We start from the raw sequence: 16,667 nt of genomic DNA, 5'->3' as shown, positions 1-16,667 counted from the left end.
TTAAAAAAAAAAAAAAAAAAAAAACGGACGAACGAGATGCAGAGATGCTATGGCTGCAGGGATGCAAAGAAGTAAGGGATGTAAAGGATGCAGACATGTAGTAAAACCTGGGTAAGTATGAGAAAAGATTGACTGAATAAGTGCAATTTTGCCACCATTTTCTCTAGAGGGATGGTGAGCGTGTTCGGGGGTGTACAATGGTCCATAAATGAATAAACACGTGTGTGATTACGCGAATCGACTGGAATCCCAGACGAAAATCGCTTCAGCGTGGGTGAGCGTTTCAGACGACATCGAATGGTGAAGGGTAACACGAAGGATTAAGAGCAGCCGGCAAACACGACGTTTAGCAAATATTGAACTGCAAGGTTGGCCTGGTGTGGTCTTTAAAAATAACAGACTTTCCTGAAAGCTCGACGGACACGTGCACTGACGAGACACTCGAGAACGAAAGAAGACAGGCAGGAACGTTGTCCCAAAGTAACGTTCTTTTCGCCCTTTTCCTGAACACTACCTACGGATACCACGATACCACGACTCGGTGTGTTTGTTTTCTGAAACGAAATAAAGAAAATCACGTAGGTCCACGTAACAAAAATTGACAACTCATTGGCCTCGAAGATCGTGTTTGACGCTTCTCTGTCGGATAAACACGGTGACTTCTTTGCGTGTTGAGAATCAAGAATATTCTTCGGGTCCACCAGCGAAACGTTATCGAAGCAGCGTGTTTTTTGAGAAAATAACGACGACGACGCCGGTGGTATCGTGGAATGCAAATTCAGTAACAGCTAATTCCGCACTGTTGAAACTTTGGACGCGCAAGGTGTGCTCGCGAGTTTGCCTAGGTAGTAAAAACTTGCGCAAACTTGTATGTTAATAGTTTACGTTTCGGCTGCTGGATTTGCACTGGCAGCTGTTTCAACGCGCGATTTGTACGGATTCGGAAAATCTCCTATATGCTGTCAGAAACAAGAATTTCCTCTCTTCGTCGCTCATTAATCACGTTGTTCAAATATTTTTCTGATAGATCGTTTTGCAAAAAGCCTGGTTAACGGTCAAAGCGGACTGGAAAACGTTTGAACGAGCGACGTCAAAGAAACTCGAGTTTCAAACAATCGAACGGGAACAAAAAATTCCGATAACAGTTCTTCAGCGAGCACAGAGGATGTGCATCGAAAGTGAGGAAGATTTTAGATAATCAATTTCTGGCTCGTCTGATAAAATATACGGGGAATGACGTGAATCGGCGGTTCTCAACATTTTCATAAATGCGCCCCATCGAAACCAAAGTATGTTCTGTAGGTAAAAATTTAAGACAGATTATATACTTAATTACATGCATTGTAATATATATTTATTTTTAAAACAAGAAAGGTAAATTAACATACACAGTATCGAGCAAAGTAGGTTTCTCAGGAAAAATGACGATATAAATAATGGTGGTTTTACATGAAGTAAGAAAAAGGAGAGATTTTCTTGGTGCTCTGAAGCTTTGTGGATCTACGAAACTTCTAACAGGTTTGTAGAGTTCTGAATTTATCAGATAACATAGGTTAAGGTCTACTTGTGTCAGATCTACCTCTGGTTTGGTGATTCGTCTCGAATTCCACAAATACGGAGTGATCTGGATCAAATTCCATACAGATGCAAAAGGTCTCTGTATCGAGTAACGTTGGTCAAGCCTTGTCTTCGTTGAATTTCCAGCAGGATCACCTGAAAATTATACTTTTCTATAGTAAAATATTTGACTAATAAAGCAATGATATCACAAATCTAATTATTCTCATAATTTCCAATTCAGCAACGCATAATCCACTGATCATTCAAGATAAACGTTGTTCGTTTGAGTAAATGCGATTCATCTACCTTGCAAATGCGTCCATTTATGCTATCTGTTCAGAGTTATACAAGCGCCAAAGTGTCTATTTTAGCCGCCCTGTTACAGCTATATACCCCTGAAGGGAGGGAAAGGAACGTGTAATTTATGCGTGCATTGGAACGCAAAGTCGCAATTAAGGGTGGCGTGCAAACGATAAAGGCATTGTTCACGCGTAGATTGCAATTACCACGGTTGCGAGGAAAAAAAAAGAAGGAAAGAAGAAAAGGGAAAAATGAACTCGCAGGGTGGTGCGAACGTGTACAGCTTTATTCGACGTTCAAGTTGCGACCCTTTCTGCTCGTTTCGCAGCTAGCTAGCGTATCATCGGAATGAAGACGAATCTGAACCGCTCCGTTTAAATGCGCGCGCTAATTGCGTGTACGCGCAAGGCGTAAACGGCCATTCAGGAAGGGTAACGCTCTCAACGAGCACTTGAAACGTTCATTATGCGCACTTGTTCCGCGACGTTGTTAATTAGATGCTCCAACGTCGAACGAAGCCGCGTTTCTTGCGACGATCGCGATGATATTTCACCAAATGACAGCCTGTTACCGCGTCTAGCGAACTTCTGAATGTATCCGGATACGCTTTGAAATATTGTAACTATCTTTCATCGACGGAAATAACAGGTATGTAATTAATTGAGAACCGACGCGTTGAATAAAGCTAGCGATCATTTAGCTTTCATTAAGCGAAGAAACTCTCTGTTTCAATGAACGTGATAAATAAATTGTGGTATTGTTGGGTTCGATAATAGACCTCTTGGGCGCTTCTCAATTGATCGGCACTCTTGCGCGAGAGCGCCTTTCAAAATACTTAAGATTCATTTGAAATAAAAATAAGAAGAAAGGAAAAAATATCATTATATTTCTGACACGATCGATTCACCCTATGGAAGTTTCATCCCCCCTCGTCGTGTTTAACGTTGGCGTTACAACTTCTATAACGAGTGTCGAGAATTGCCGACGAGCAATTGTGATCGCGGAATATCGTTTTTTCGGAAAACAATTCAGACCAGAATCCGTGGACGCAGAGACGTCGTTGACGACGAGTAGATCGCGGAAACTGAACCTAACGTACCGTGTTCGCTTTTACAGGGCGACAGGTTTTTTTTCACCCCCCGGCCACACGCGTATTCGTTTATTTGCTATTTGTGTTCCAACCCCCTGCTATAACTGAGCGGGTTCTGTAATTTTTATCATTCCCGTTACCGTGTCTCGACTTCGATCCAGTGTTCCTTGCCATCGATGCGTTAAAATAACCGAGAGGGGCTTGAACGGTTCGTTGGACACGATATTTTAAATTTCCTGGCAGTTTTGCGGCAGGAAAAAGTTGTTACGAAATTAAGAATGTTAGAAGGGTTGGATACAAATAAATTGTAGTTGAAGTTTAGGGGTTAACTATAGTGCATTGCAATCTTTAAAATTTTCTATCAATATCTGCTTGAAATTTTTTAAGTACAATTCTAGACTACTTTTTTGTCACGTAACTGTACGCGTGAAAGGTCTACTCACTTCGCGTGTCTCCGGCAATTTTTCCCTTCTGGAAAGGCCAGCTTTCTCGCAATTCCCTCCTCCTCTCGACGCCTCTTCCCTTTTCACGAAGGGTCGTCGATATTAGCAGCGACGTTGCTGGTGGATCGAGCAGCCCTTCCAACGAATCCTCCTCACTCATCAAGATTCCGCATTTAAGCTCGTAAAGTCAACACGCGGAGAGGGTGCTGGAAGCCGGTACACGCAGAATCGTCATCAGAGTCATGGTGCACGCGCACGCGCTCGAATTCACGCTGGAAAAGCGTGATCGAGCAACTGTTCCCGATATTAAAGGATACCATTCACTCGCCGCCTCTTAATACCACGCTTCGGGGTAAAAATTTGCATCGAAAGCGGTCGCCTTCCTCGCCGCGAGAAAGGAAGGGGGATGGAGAATCCGATAGGGGGAGAGAAAATGAAAGCAATTGGAATCGAAGCTACTCTTTTTGTCGTACACGAAGAAACCTCAATTGCGAATCAGCAATAATGCGAATAATGCGCGTGTGAACGACTGTAGAATTATTTCTTTCAATATTATTAATAAAGATCTCTTTAACGTTACCAATATTGTTTTTCATTTTAACCCATTGGTCCCTTTCCTACTAGTTTGACTGCACTGTTTGATAAGTAGTGCTGCTATCCAGTTCACTAAATTTAAATAAAAAAAATTTTACCCCACGTTTCTTGATTTCTTTTGAAGTTTGATTCACCAAAGAAGTATTTTTATTCAACTATCGGGTATCAGAATCTGCTTGCACACGTTGCTTGCTCTGACAAGCGTGACCGTCAACTAAAACTTTTCATGGAATTAGGGTAAGACCGGCTTACAAACTGAGATAGCTTAGAAACTTCTAAGAGGATCCAAAGAATAATTGTCCCTTCTATTTCATTCGTAACGCTCCACGTTAAACGAGCAACATACCTCGTGATCTCGGATACACCGACGAGGTAGATTTTGGCAAATAATCTAAGAAATCGCTCGTCAACTCGTTTCACCCAGAAACGGTGGTGCAAGTTAGTTTACTGGCGGATGTTTCGAAGCACCGGAAATGGCGGCCGATCCCGACGGTCGTTGGTCGGCCAGCAGGACGTTTCAACAGCAGGAGGAAGTTACCTCGTGGAAATCCAATTTTCTGTTCGACGGTGCATTTTATAATCTTCAATGGAGAATGGAAGGAGAAGACTGTGATTACGGAAACGCAACGATGGCCGGACGGTAGCAGGCTGGCCAGATTAATTCGGAGGTCGTTCAATTTTCCAGCAAAAAGAGGAGAAAGAAGAAGAGAAGGAAGAAGAAGAAGGTTATCCGGGACGCGGCAAGTGGAAACGCGGCCAAAGAAAATGAGCCTGGATAGGCTCTTAACAATGAATAATGTTTGCGAAAGAAATTGCGGCGAATTTTTGAAATAAGTTTAATTAGCTTCGCCGTCAGAGGCGTCGTACCGTTCACGATTCTTCGAGAAAATAGAGGGCCAGGGGTCAGGATGGTATAATTGAAAAAAATTTTCGGGATTAAGGAACCATTGTCCCCACTGACGAACTTGAATAGCAGCTTTTGCCACCGGCTGGCTAAAGGATATTATATAGCCACTGTACGGGAAGGACTAAACTGGCTTCATCACAAAGGATTATTAATTGACTTCTGTCTCGTATCAGAGGGTCCCAGACGTTCCGAGGATCCTTAATTATCCTTGAAAACGGAAGATCTTTACTGTCTGAGATTACACTGCTGTCCTGTCGACCCGGTTTATCCCCTGAATGGTAACGATATTCATAACAGGTTACATCGTTTCAATGATGCTCTAACTCGCTAGGGGATGTTGAAGAAAATTTTTTTACAAGGGTTCTCCAATTTTTTTTAGACATAAATGATTTTTATAAAAACGATGATACGAACCAAGTTTAATTACACCGTGCCTCTGCTTCTGTTCGATTGAAAGATTGTCGAAGGAATCGCAATCTTTCCTCCACGATAGAGGCATTTCCGTGATGGGCGATATTTTTTTTTTACTTCGGGAGTCATTGTTTCCCGGCAATAATCAAGAGCGTCCCGGAAAAGAAACGGGGTGGAGGTCCATTCATTTCAATCCCCATCGGAATATTCTTTGAAACGAGGAATGACGGCCAGTATCGTTGGGATAAATTGGCAGGGGACGTCTTGCTTATTCCACGATGACACACAGAGCGGCACAATGAACGTATCCACTCTTTGCCGCGAGGATTTTCTACTAAAAGACATCCCTGGTTTCATCGTGCCTGTCTGTTTGTACAGGGAGCCTCATAAATATCGGTCGAATCAGCGAACGCGCGCGGAAAACAGAGCGTTTCTTCCCTTTACGACACAAAAGCGACGCATTTTTATTGGCTTGGAGAGAAAAGTGCAATGTCGTGTCGTGTATGAAATACAAGGTGGAAAAGAGGGCTAATGAGAATCTAACAGTGGAAGTTCTATCTTTAAAATTTGCAAGAATATCTATATTTTTAAAATAAATTGCTTGACCATTTTTATAATGATTAGCAAGTTCAATTTTTGGGGGGATCAGAAATATTTGATCTAAAAAAGATTGTTTAAATTTTTCAGGGGCAATGCTTTCGTAGGCTTCATTCCGTAACATTCTTTACGCGCAAGTATAAACACAATTTCCAACAAAAGCGAGCAAGTCTCGCTAACCCTCGCGCATATCCTCGCCCCACTTTATATGCATGCGAGTTCCTTCCTCCGACTCATCCCACGGGAGCGTTGCAAGGCACACAGCAATTTCTATCGGATCTACAAGTTGTATCCTTCCGCGTAACGGCTTTAATTTCAATCGAAACAAAATGTCTCTACTGTAGTGTATTGACGAGCGTCTGCAAGTTCGACCCTTCAAAATTATAAAAAAGAATTCTAAGGTTAACGATTACCAGCCTAATTTTCATAATAATTTGACATCCATGTCGGAATGAAGTAGTTTTTCAGCTAAAACACGTGACATTTAACACACTCACGAATATCCTGTCGTGACGACGGCCAATTCTTTAACATTATCGCCAACGATAAAAATAATACGGCACAACCGGCCAGAGGTACGAAACCGAAAGGTGGTACCTTTTTGTCTCGCCTCCGAGTATAAATAAAAGTAATCTGGAGCACGACCATAAAACATAGGTTTAATGCAATTTGTGGTTGAACAGGATCGAGACAGATTAGAAGAATAATGCCTTCTGTCGGTCGTACAACTTTCTTAAGACGTTCTCCCTTTTTATCGTTTTTTTTTTCTTCACCTTTTCCCCGTCATCTCCTTTCCTGCTTTTGCCGTTTCTCGCGCGAGAATGATTGTTATTTATAGCAAAGGCGCGATGAATTTATTAACAACTGGCACGTGAATGCATGCCTCACAGGGGCCCTGCCCCCTCTTCCGTTAATGGCGAATGAGTATGAAACTTCTTAATGAGAAAGTACGTCTTTATAGAGCAATATAACGCGCCACATGCGCCAGAAATATTGTTGCACCTGATGCTTTCGACGCTGCTAGAAACGCGTCGAGTTACGACGAAGCAGCAATAATCCACGGAGTCGACTAATTCGGCATTCGGGGGGACATCGAAATGGAAGTTCGAATCGTTAAAGGATCTAACGACGTCGCGTCATGGGGTTGGGGTTTGAAGAGTTTGGGGTTTAATAAAAAATAGGAGCATTAATGATAATAATATGGGCTAACTTACTCTAAGGGTATTGAAAATGTGTCTATTTTTTCCTTTCAAAATTTCAAGCATCAACTACTGAAATAGAAGGGATTGCGATTTAGCGAACAATAACAGTACACCATCACGGCATATTCCAATTTTTCTGTAAACTGCAATTGACGTGCCGCTGGACAATTACGGGGCGAACAATGAGTCCTATTTGTATCCTAAGCAATAGAGGAGTACGAAAGATCAGGGAACGCGTTAAAGCCCGGACAAAGGGTATAATAATGATAAAAAATTGTTCAGATTATCGGTAACGAGATTCTGTGAAAACGTAGGCGATCTAGCGTCTCGATTCCGTGACGAATTTACATCCGCTCGAGTTGGCCGGCCACGTAAAACGCGTCAAGTATGATTAACATCCACCTGGCACGCGTTTTCCTTGTAAAACCGACAAAAAAACAGCGCACACGTATACGCGTGTGGAGGAAGAAAAAAAAAATGTGGGACGCTTAAAGAGGCCAACGCGATGGGAAAAACGCGTAGACGGTGGACGATGCTAACGCGCGATACACCTCGGAACAATTTCATTAACGTCGAGTTGAAAGTTTTAATAACGCGCCACGGACTTCGCGGTCTCTTTTATTGCGATACTTCCGGCGAAGGTGCTCATTCTTCTTCGCGAATGCAACCCTGGACTTTATCTCTTTCGCGTTTGTCCCCGCTATTGGACCTCTGCTCGAGGAAAGCTTAATCCACGACCGCTATGAAATTAATATTGGACTTATGAACGTTTTAATCGTCCGAATGAGATGGCTGGTCTTTAGAATACCTACGAAAAATACCAGAGCAACGGTGCTCCTTCCGTTTTACGTTGAGAAATATCAAACAGCGCATTCGACTACCCAAGTGTTACACTCACTTATTAATGAAACTTTGCCAGCTTGTAGAGCTCGTCGAGCTGAATGTGCCTATACCCCCTTTTGGGGGCAGACGACTAATTGTTTAAAAGATATTAACAATTACAGTTAGTTACTCCTTACATTCTGAAGTATGACAAAATTACACAACAACTCGCAATCTAGAGATTCACGGTTCAAATCCTTGATTCCCAACATTTGTTTCTTTTTTTTAATGATAATTTGTCTCTTTTTGAATAACTATTACATAAAAATTATCATAAAAAAAAAAAAAAATTTTTCGGAACCAAGGATTTGAACCGAGGACCTTCAGATTGCGACTCATGTGTTTAACCACGGAGTGGATCCATGACTCGCAATCCGAAGGTCCTCGGTTCAAATCCTTGGTTCCGAAAAAAATTTTTTTTTTTTTTTTTTGATAATTTTTAAGTAATAGTTATTCAAAAAGAGACAAATTATCATTAAAAAAAAGAAACAAATGTTGGGAACCAAGGATTTGAACCGTGGATCTCTAGATTGCGAGCTGTATGTGCGAGTTTGTCATACTTCAGAATGTAAGTGTCAGTTCTTCGCTTAAGGGTCGTTCAATAATTAACAGGAAGTTTTAACAATTTTCTAGAAAGAAGTTCCTTCTTCGAATTAGGTGGATTATAGTACCTTCCCAACATTTTAATAACACGCTGAAAGAATACAGTGTGTGATATGGATAATTCTTAAATCAATTTGTCCCATATTCCGGAAACAATTAAAATTCGATAAAGGTTTGATCGGGGTCGTGATCTCTGCTAGAACAGTGCCGATTAGTTTGCATAGCGCAAACGTATATCCCATGCAAATTGAGAATTTAATATCCTCCAGGAATAATATGTCATAAACATTTAATTAAGCCTCGACCGGTTTGCGTAACGTAATAAATATAGTGTTATCATGCTTGTAGGTTTATTAAACGCGGAACGGTGTATGGTCACCGTTTAATAGTTTATCATCGGCGTTATTCTACCGTTTCATGAACATACAATTACGATTCAATCAATTATTAGATCCACCAGAAAGTCTGTGTGTGCTTTTCGAGCACGTACATAAACACACGACTATTTTACTGCACATTATTGTGATGAATACTTATCCTTGCAGTACGTTATTAATTTTCACTTAGAATTCAATTTGTTAGCAAGACTAATGAGCGATAAATGAGTATTAGAAGTAATTAAACATTAACGAAGGCTCAGTTGGCTGGCGATGTACTTTGACTAGGAATGTACTTTGATCACGAATGTATTTCGTAAAAAAAAAAAAAAGAGGGAAAAGCAATTTCACGAAAACGAACACGTCGTCATTTTCTGTTTGTCCGATCACTTTATCGCGAGCCCGCGTTTAACTTCACCGACCTGCGAAATTATCTTACCGCTGAAACTCCGTTTCCGCGCGCATCCCGGTCCCCGCCACCGCGAAGCTGTATACGTTTTACAAAGAAAGTTCCTCTCTCGTTGCACTCCCAGGTGGATGAAGCTTCAATGAAATTCCACCTTGGCCGTGCAACGGTGCACAAAGTAAAATTACACGAAGCGTCGAACACACGCGAGCACTTAATTCTCTGGCTTCGCTTGTAACACGATCTTCGCGCTCTACCCTATAGACCAGTTACATTGTGGCAACGTAGATTTTCACGTTGGAACGGGGAAACCCGAACCGTCCATTACCAGCTCTTACACGCACCACTCTACTTCGAAAATTTGCAAGGACTTATATATCGAAGAGGTTCCTGCGCCTTGCATATCGATGAGGAACCGACGAATTTTTTCATCAGACAATGTTCGATAAAATCAGGACACATGTTTTTGATAATAATTCATTAATAACATAAATTGCTAAATTGCAAAAATTGGTCTTTAAAATTTCAATCACCAATGATTAGAGTTCCAATAAAAAAAACAATTATCCTGAATTTTTAACTCTTCGCGATTCATATAAAAAAGCCAAACGACATTTCCATCAAAATTGCCATATCCATAAAAATTTGACAGTTTAATCCCAGTTGGAACCTACTACTCGGCAATAATTGCCTCTCGGAACATAGGTCACGCTGTTCGTACAATTTTCAGATAACTAGGCCAATTAGTCGGTCGAATGGGCGGGAAATAATAAACCATCCAATTGTTCCGATTCGCAGACGTCAATGACGAACGAGAATCGGGGAGTTTCGGTCCGATATTCCAGGTAACCGACTGGTCGTGTTTTCCTCGCGATTGCAAATCGTTCTGGCGAATGTGTCGCTTTGATCTGCCGCGTTTCCAACCTGCAGAGTAATTAAAGCAGCCAACAGAATTAGCCTGAAATTCGGGACGTACCTCGTGGCCCGAGGCCAGCCGGTCTAATTGACCTATTTTCGCGGTAATAGATCATCAGCCAGGGTTGGGATATCCATTACACGCTGCGAGACGGAAAGAACAGCTACCGCGAAATCTCGGCTAACTCCGCGATAAGCTCGTTATGAATGCGCTGCATCGTTGATTTTCTATTAACCACGTTGTTTAATTTCCAGTTAATTGTTTCGTTAACGGTTACCGTCCGATACGCCAGCTTTTGGCCCTTCGTGAATTTTTCATCCACCCAATATCTCATGAATTATTTCCAACATGAACGATCGCTGCTTCAGATACGATAACGTACGCAAATTTGTTCGATCATGATGGAAATTTCTAAAAAAGGGATATAAATTTAGATGGACCTAACATTAAAATAAATATAAGACGGTGACACGTCATTCATACGGTATTTCCATTTACAGAGTCGACGCTCTATTTTACGGTCAGGGGACAACATTTACGCGGAAACGGTTCGCTGAGTCGACCGGGTCGACTCGTTAATGACGCTTAATAAACCGAGAATACGCTCGTTTTGTCGTGCTGGTTCGTAGATGGTCGCAGGCCGCAACGGTATATTGCAACGAGCGGAGATTTCGTCGCTGTGGAATCGTTGAAATTTATTAAAACCGTCGTCGAGACGGCGATCCTCTTAGCCGAAACGAGATATTGTCTCGGATTGCGGGGGTATCCTTGCGCTCTCCGCTATCTCCTCTCAGTCACGGAATAAAAACTTCAAACGAATTTTAACCAAGCACGCATAAATATACGAAGCGTTAAGCGTTCTACTCGCAGATAAAAGCCTCTATATTTAATTCGCATAAATCGAGCGTGGTTCGTTTGAAAGCGGGGGTGTACGCTACCACTTAAAGGAAGTCGACGAAGGAATGCGCGAATGCCGGCCTTCGAGCTTTTCGCTCGACACCACTGGTTGGCCTGAATTTTTTCATGGACCGGCGAACGTGGATTTCCTTGCAACGAGGTCGCTGGGAAATTAAAGGTAACAATAGTAACGGGGGCAACAATGAGGGCTACTTGTGCGAATTGCTACTTTAAGCGGTTCTCCTAGGCGGAGGTTAACAAGCAAAGTAGAGTCTCTAGCGATGGATTAGAGAGAGTCTTTCGTATCGAATAAACTAATCAAAATCCTTGTGAATTGGCCTTAAAGAAATGGTGGAACGAGATAGCCGTCACCCAGGGCGTGCAGCTGGCGTTGACCCCTTTCGCGGGAGATGTCCTTCTCAAAAGCGCGACGCGTAGCATCGTCGTCGGCGCCGGCCACGAGCAACGAAAGAAATCATAGGCTCGAAAATGCGAGCGTGGTCGTGTACCATCTCGCAGGAGGAGACTGAAAATAACCGAGCGGACGGTCGGTGCAGCGCAACGCGGAGGAAAGATGACGAAGAAACCGAGGAGGGACCGTTTGATGATACAATCGGGGAAACCTGATACCCTGAGGTCTTAACTGCAGGGGCAGCTACTTCCACGGAGCTGAAATCCTCGCGGCTGGTAGACGTATGCGTAAACGAGCATACGTATGGCCCTATTCGAGAGAACGGAGAGAGACCGTGAATCGGTACTAGATCCGCGATCCCCACGATCTTTATCTTACCATTATGGCGCACCGCGTTTCCTTTCGTCGGACACCGGCTGCCTCTTCCACGGAGACGAGCCTCTTTGTTCGCGGTTCCTCGAGCTCCTCTCGGACGACCGATTCGCGGAAACCTTCTCGAACACGCTTCTCCGTTCGTTTCCCTAAGGACAGATCGTAAATTATGTGGCAGGAGTCCCTTTATGGCTTGGAATCATTATACGCGTTTCGCAACAATAATACAATTTTTTAACTTTCAATTCAATTTGAAGAATAATGCAGAAATCATTGAAAGAAGGAGTACCAGTAATACGTGTCAATCATTCAAGCGACGGGCTGAAATATCAGTAGCTTGCAATAACGAAAATTAATTTGCGACGAGTAAATTTATCTACCGTCCATGATATTAATAATAATTCACCAAGAGCGGTGATCGATCATTTTTGATCGTCCAGCGGAGATAAATTAAAATTAAGCAGAAGCTCAGGCAGGTGGTCGTAGCGTAAGAGTATCGAGTTGAATTAATAGAATTCATTGAAATCTGAAAGCTTGAATTCATTCGGTATCTCTGTTCCAAAGGAGATTGGAATCTCGAGAAACCGCAATTAACGAACGAACGAGTAGACCTCCTAGCCGGAGCTTGGAATAATTTTCTTAGAAACGAGTTAACATCGCTCGAGCGTCCAGTCGGTGGAAAGAACGCTCGAAAAACTACGTTCACGGAAACAACACGATCCGATGGAGCCTCTTCGTTTACCGATTTCGACTTGTTTAGATCTAACGAAGAGGTCGGAGAAGTTCGCCAATAATTCCTGCAGACGGGATTCGAGAGAGACGAGACGGTACACGAGCGAACCTGTACGCCGTTCAGGGCGAGCCCACGGTGAAACGGACGAGTACAGAATCCATTTAGATAAGTAAACGACTTTGTTAATTAGATTTGTCGAAAGCAAGGAGGAGACGGGAGTGGCGCAGCTGGAAGAGGTGAAATAATCCGTCGCGCACTAAACGGAGAGAAGTTGAACAGAGTGCAGCCGACAAAGAAAGTGCACGCTGCGCTTTGACAAAGATTTGTAAGGGAAGCGCAAAGTAGACGAACAGGGAGAGAGATAAAATGAAGGAGGTGTACGAAAGCGAGTAAAAGTTTCTCGCGATAATTGCGAGTCCAAGTTTAAAGCGTTCCATGATGCTAAATAACGTGCTCGAACGTCGTCTAAAGTTCGGGATCATTTTTTTCACCCGAACCAGCCTGATCATCAACGCGAAGCAAACAAACACGAACCCTCAAAAGTTTCGTACTGCTTTCGTTTAGAAGCTCGTTTGTTATTTATTCGAGGAATCGAAAGTTTGATGTTTAAAATTACATTAGATTTGGAAAAATGTTCATTTCACTGATTTTACACGTTTGTAAACATTAATAATTCTGTCTGGTATAACCATACTAATGATTCAAAGGAACTTACTTTATTCGGAAGCGAAAACAGCCATTCTCCCCGAAAAGCGATAGCAATTAAAGTGTTAATTACTTTAGCGAGCACCGAACCGACAGGACGCGATGCGAGGCGAGACGAAGAGTGTTCAGAAGTGGAAGGGAGAGAGGATGTCGTATTAAAGATTTGCGAGAGAAGAATCGGCCGAATGGAAGGAGGAAAAGGGAAGGGGAGGGTGTGCAGGAAGGAGGCAAAAGTTTTACGGGATAATTGTCCCGGTTGAAAATACGTTTGGTCGTTAAGTTCTTACCACTTGCACGGAACAAGGTTGACCTCTTTCGTTTTCTGACACGGCATAATGCGCCCTTGCATTTTTCCATTCGGTAATTCGCCTCTTCTATTCTCTAACACGTTTGCCAACGGAACGCGTGTAAAAATGAGCGCGAAAATAACGACTCGTGTTAATAAACATTTCCCCGATGTGATCGTGAACGTTAAATTTAATTATTTTTAAAATTCAGGGAGGATTGCTTTAATTGGATCGTTGATTCGAATCGCTACTTTGTCAATGTATTAATTAATTTGAATTTTGAACAAATAAAATAGCAAAAACATTCTGAATATGACTGAAATTACTTTAGTAATTATTCTAGCTAGTAAATTGAAGAGTTGGAAAAAAAATTAATGCTCAACACCCATAACACTCTATATTGTCGCGTGTTACATTAGGCGTGGCTGTTTCTATAGTAGTCAACGTGTTAATAACTTAGCGTTATTCCCTAGGAAAGAAAAGCATAGTGCAAATGGCTTACCTGTTTCACATGTGTAGGTAAATGGACCTGGATGAAAAACTAATTTCCTTGTTTCGTGCCGTTTTATTGGAACGTTACAGCATTATGGCTCTCACAGGGGTAGATATATCTTTGCGAGATTGCGCCACGCTCCTCATGTACCGCCTTCTCGAAACGTTCTGAAATTAAACAAAAAAGAGGTTAGTATCTGCTCTTATACAAACTTACGGCTCTTTCTTTCTCCTTTACAACGATTATCAAATGTTGGTGTTGAATAAAAGAAATAATTAAATTAGATAATTTTAATATATAAAAATCAGAAGTTTAAGTAGAAAAAATGCAAGTTCACAGCATTTCGCGATGAGTCTATAGAACACCATAGCGAGATCCCCATGGCGAGCACACAATAGCGATTTCGTTTCTATTTAACCGGTCTGTTTGCTGCGTACATTTTCGGACAGGGTCCGCCGCGTTATTTGCCGAATCGCCTGATGATTTCGTTTAAACTCGATTGAAACGCTGGTCGCCTTCCACGGGGGTGCAAAACGGCCGATATTAATTGATTCTCGACCATGTGTAACCTGCTCGCGCATTGCCGTCCCGACCATAAATAAATTAATAACGCGACCGAGTGTTTACAAATTGTACTAACAATGACTGGATTCGTTATTACTAATACGAGGAACGATCTATGGATCTTTTGTAATCGTTAAATGATTTCCAAGCATCTTTGAAGAATTATAAGAAAATTATGTTTCTGCGTTTTTGACATGCAAAGTAGCTGCTTCTGAAACAGTAATTGTGCAAATGGTAATTTGTAGTTGAAGAACTTTGGGAAGAGAATATTCGCTAACGAATACATCGGGCTTAACGGGTGGAGTAGTCGTCTGTCAGCTTCGAACCCCGGTATACCCCAATTAGGATCAAAACGTGTTACGCTGTTACATCCAATCCCAAGTTTACCTAAAAAGTTTCATTCTCTTAATCTCATACCTCGCAAGTTTTAACAAGTGTACTTTTCTTTGACCCTAATCGTTTTGCTTCATCCAAATGCCTCCCTCTTTTAAACCATCTATAATAAAACTTCGCAACACCTCCAGTAAATTTCTTCGACTGCAATGACCCGATAACCGATCGAGACTGAGATATAAACAGCGCAGGAGCGACTCACCTTGAGACTCGATACATGATCGTTAATGACAACGTGCGTACTTGTAACGTCCGTTAAATATCGATTGGTAGGGCAGCATAGAAAAGGGTACAAAACGACGAGTACACGGATCGTGGCCCTTTTATCGAACGATAAAACTCACATTCGTACACGTGTATGTCCCCACGACTGGTCGAATGAATTATGCCCGTAACGCGTGCTGATGCCACACCTCCCCTTATACCTGCTGGTCTATCAACCAATCATTATGTTACTCTCACCATCTAGCCTGGTGTACTCGCGACGGTGGAACATACACGCGAGAAAGTTCATTTATTCGAATGGTCAAAACACAAGGTGTTTGTATTGTACGAATAATATCCTGTAAAAGTTTAATCTGAAAATCTTGAAAATTTTTGGATCGGTTTTAAACGGAAAACTTCCCGAAAAGAGTGAACGATTTAAGCGCAAGGTGTACGAGGGCAAGGCGCCACCCCTGTGCCACGAGTAGACAGGGTTGTTTCTATTTTTTCCGCTTCACTCCACCCCCATGGTGGACTGGTAGCCCCGCGGCTCGCTCGCTCTTTTCTTTACCCCGCATAATGTACGTGTTAGGCGCACGGGTTGCGTTTCGTAGCGCCGTTGTACGCGTGCGGCCACTCGTTCCACCAGTCATAAATAATATGGAAACATGAATATCACAGGGCAACGTGGCTCTGTTCGCCACCCCCGCTGGTCTCGTACGTATAATTTCCCTACCTTATTTTTTTTTTTTTTTTGTTTCGTTTCACGCACGTCCAGAATCGTGGGTGTTCGCGCAAACCGACGCGTACGGAATACACGCGCTCGTACGAACGCGTTTCGGCGATAATTAGAAACTCACTCTTGCTTTCCTTGCCTTCGTTCTTTCCCCTCCCTCCTTCCACTCTTCTCCACGTCATCCGTTCTTTTTATTTTTCTCTCGCACTCGGAGCTTCTTTTAATTTCTCGACGGACCTCCCGCGAATTTCTCGCTAATTTACTATCGCGCCCCGGGAAAATTAGCGCACCACGCGATGCAACACCGCGAGACCACTCGGAGCGGCTAATCAATCACGCAAATTGGACGCGGTGAGGAGCGGAATCCTTTCTACTCTCGTGATTCGTCGGCACCTTTGTTATTTTCACTCTTTTTTCCACTTGCCCCGGTGCATAATATATGTTTCCTTGATTTAAAATTCGAGACCGGTTGTATGCAAAAGACACTTGCTCGCAGACCCGATCGTCAATATCTTTCAGGGGCGTATTGAATTTGAAAATTAACCCTTTCTCAGGGGTCATAAGCACCCCGCGTCGATTCGTA

General features: G+C 42.5%; 1 protein-coding gene across 3 annotated transcripts in view; it reads right to left on the bottom strand.

Annotated features, from left to right (window-relative positions):
- Positions 1 to 1,347: 1,347 nt before the first annotated feature.
- LOC117601228 (uncharacterized) overlaps positions 1,348 to 16,667 on the bottom strand; it is a 177,464-nt gene continuing 162,144 nt past the window's right edge. Inside the window, exons 6-9 of one of the 3 annotated variants that reach the window (XM_076692824.1) lie at positions 14,197 to 14,354; positions 11,976 to 12,118; positions 3,394 to 3,599; positions 1,348 to 1,713 (exon numbers count right to left, since the gene is read on the bottom strand). The gene's annotated coding sequence lies outside the window, so the exon portion shown is untranslated. The remainder of the gene's footprint in view (positions 1,714 to 3,393; positions 3,600 to 11,975; positions 12,119 to 14,196; positions 14,355 to 16,667) is intronic. The other 2 variants (XM_076692825.1, XM_034317748.2) reach the window with 2 other exon arrangements.

Source organism: Osmia lignaria, chromosome 16 (assembly GCF_051020975.1).
Source record: "Osmia lignaria lignaria isolate PbOS001 chromosome 16, iyOsmLign1, whole genome shotgun sequence".
NCBI classification, from domain to species: Eukaryota; Metazoa; Arthropoda; class Insecta; order Hymenoptera; family Megachilidae; genus Osmia; species Osmia lignaria.
The sequence above is the reverse complement of the archived record's forward strand: the minus strand, read 5'-3'. Positions and strand labels throughout refer to the sequence as shown.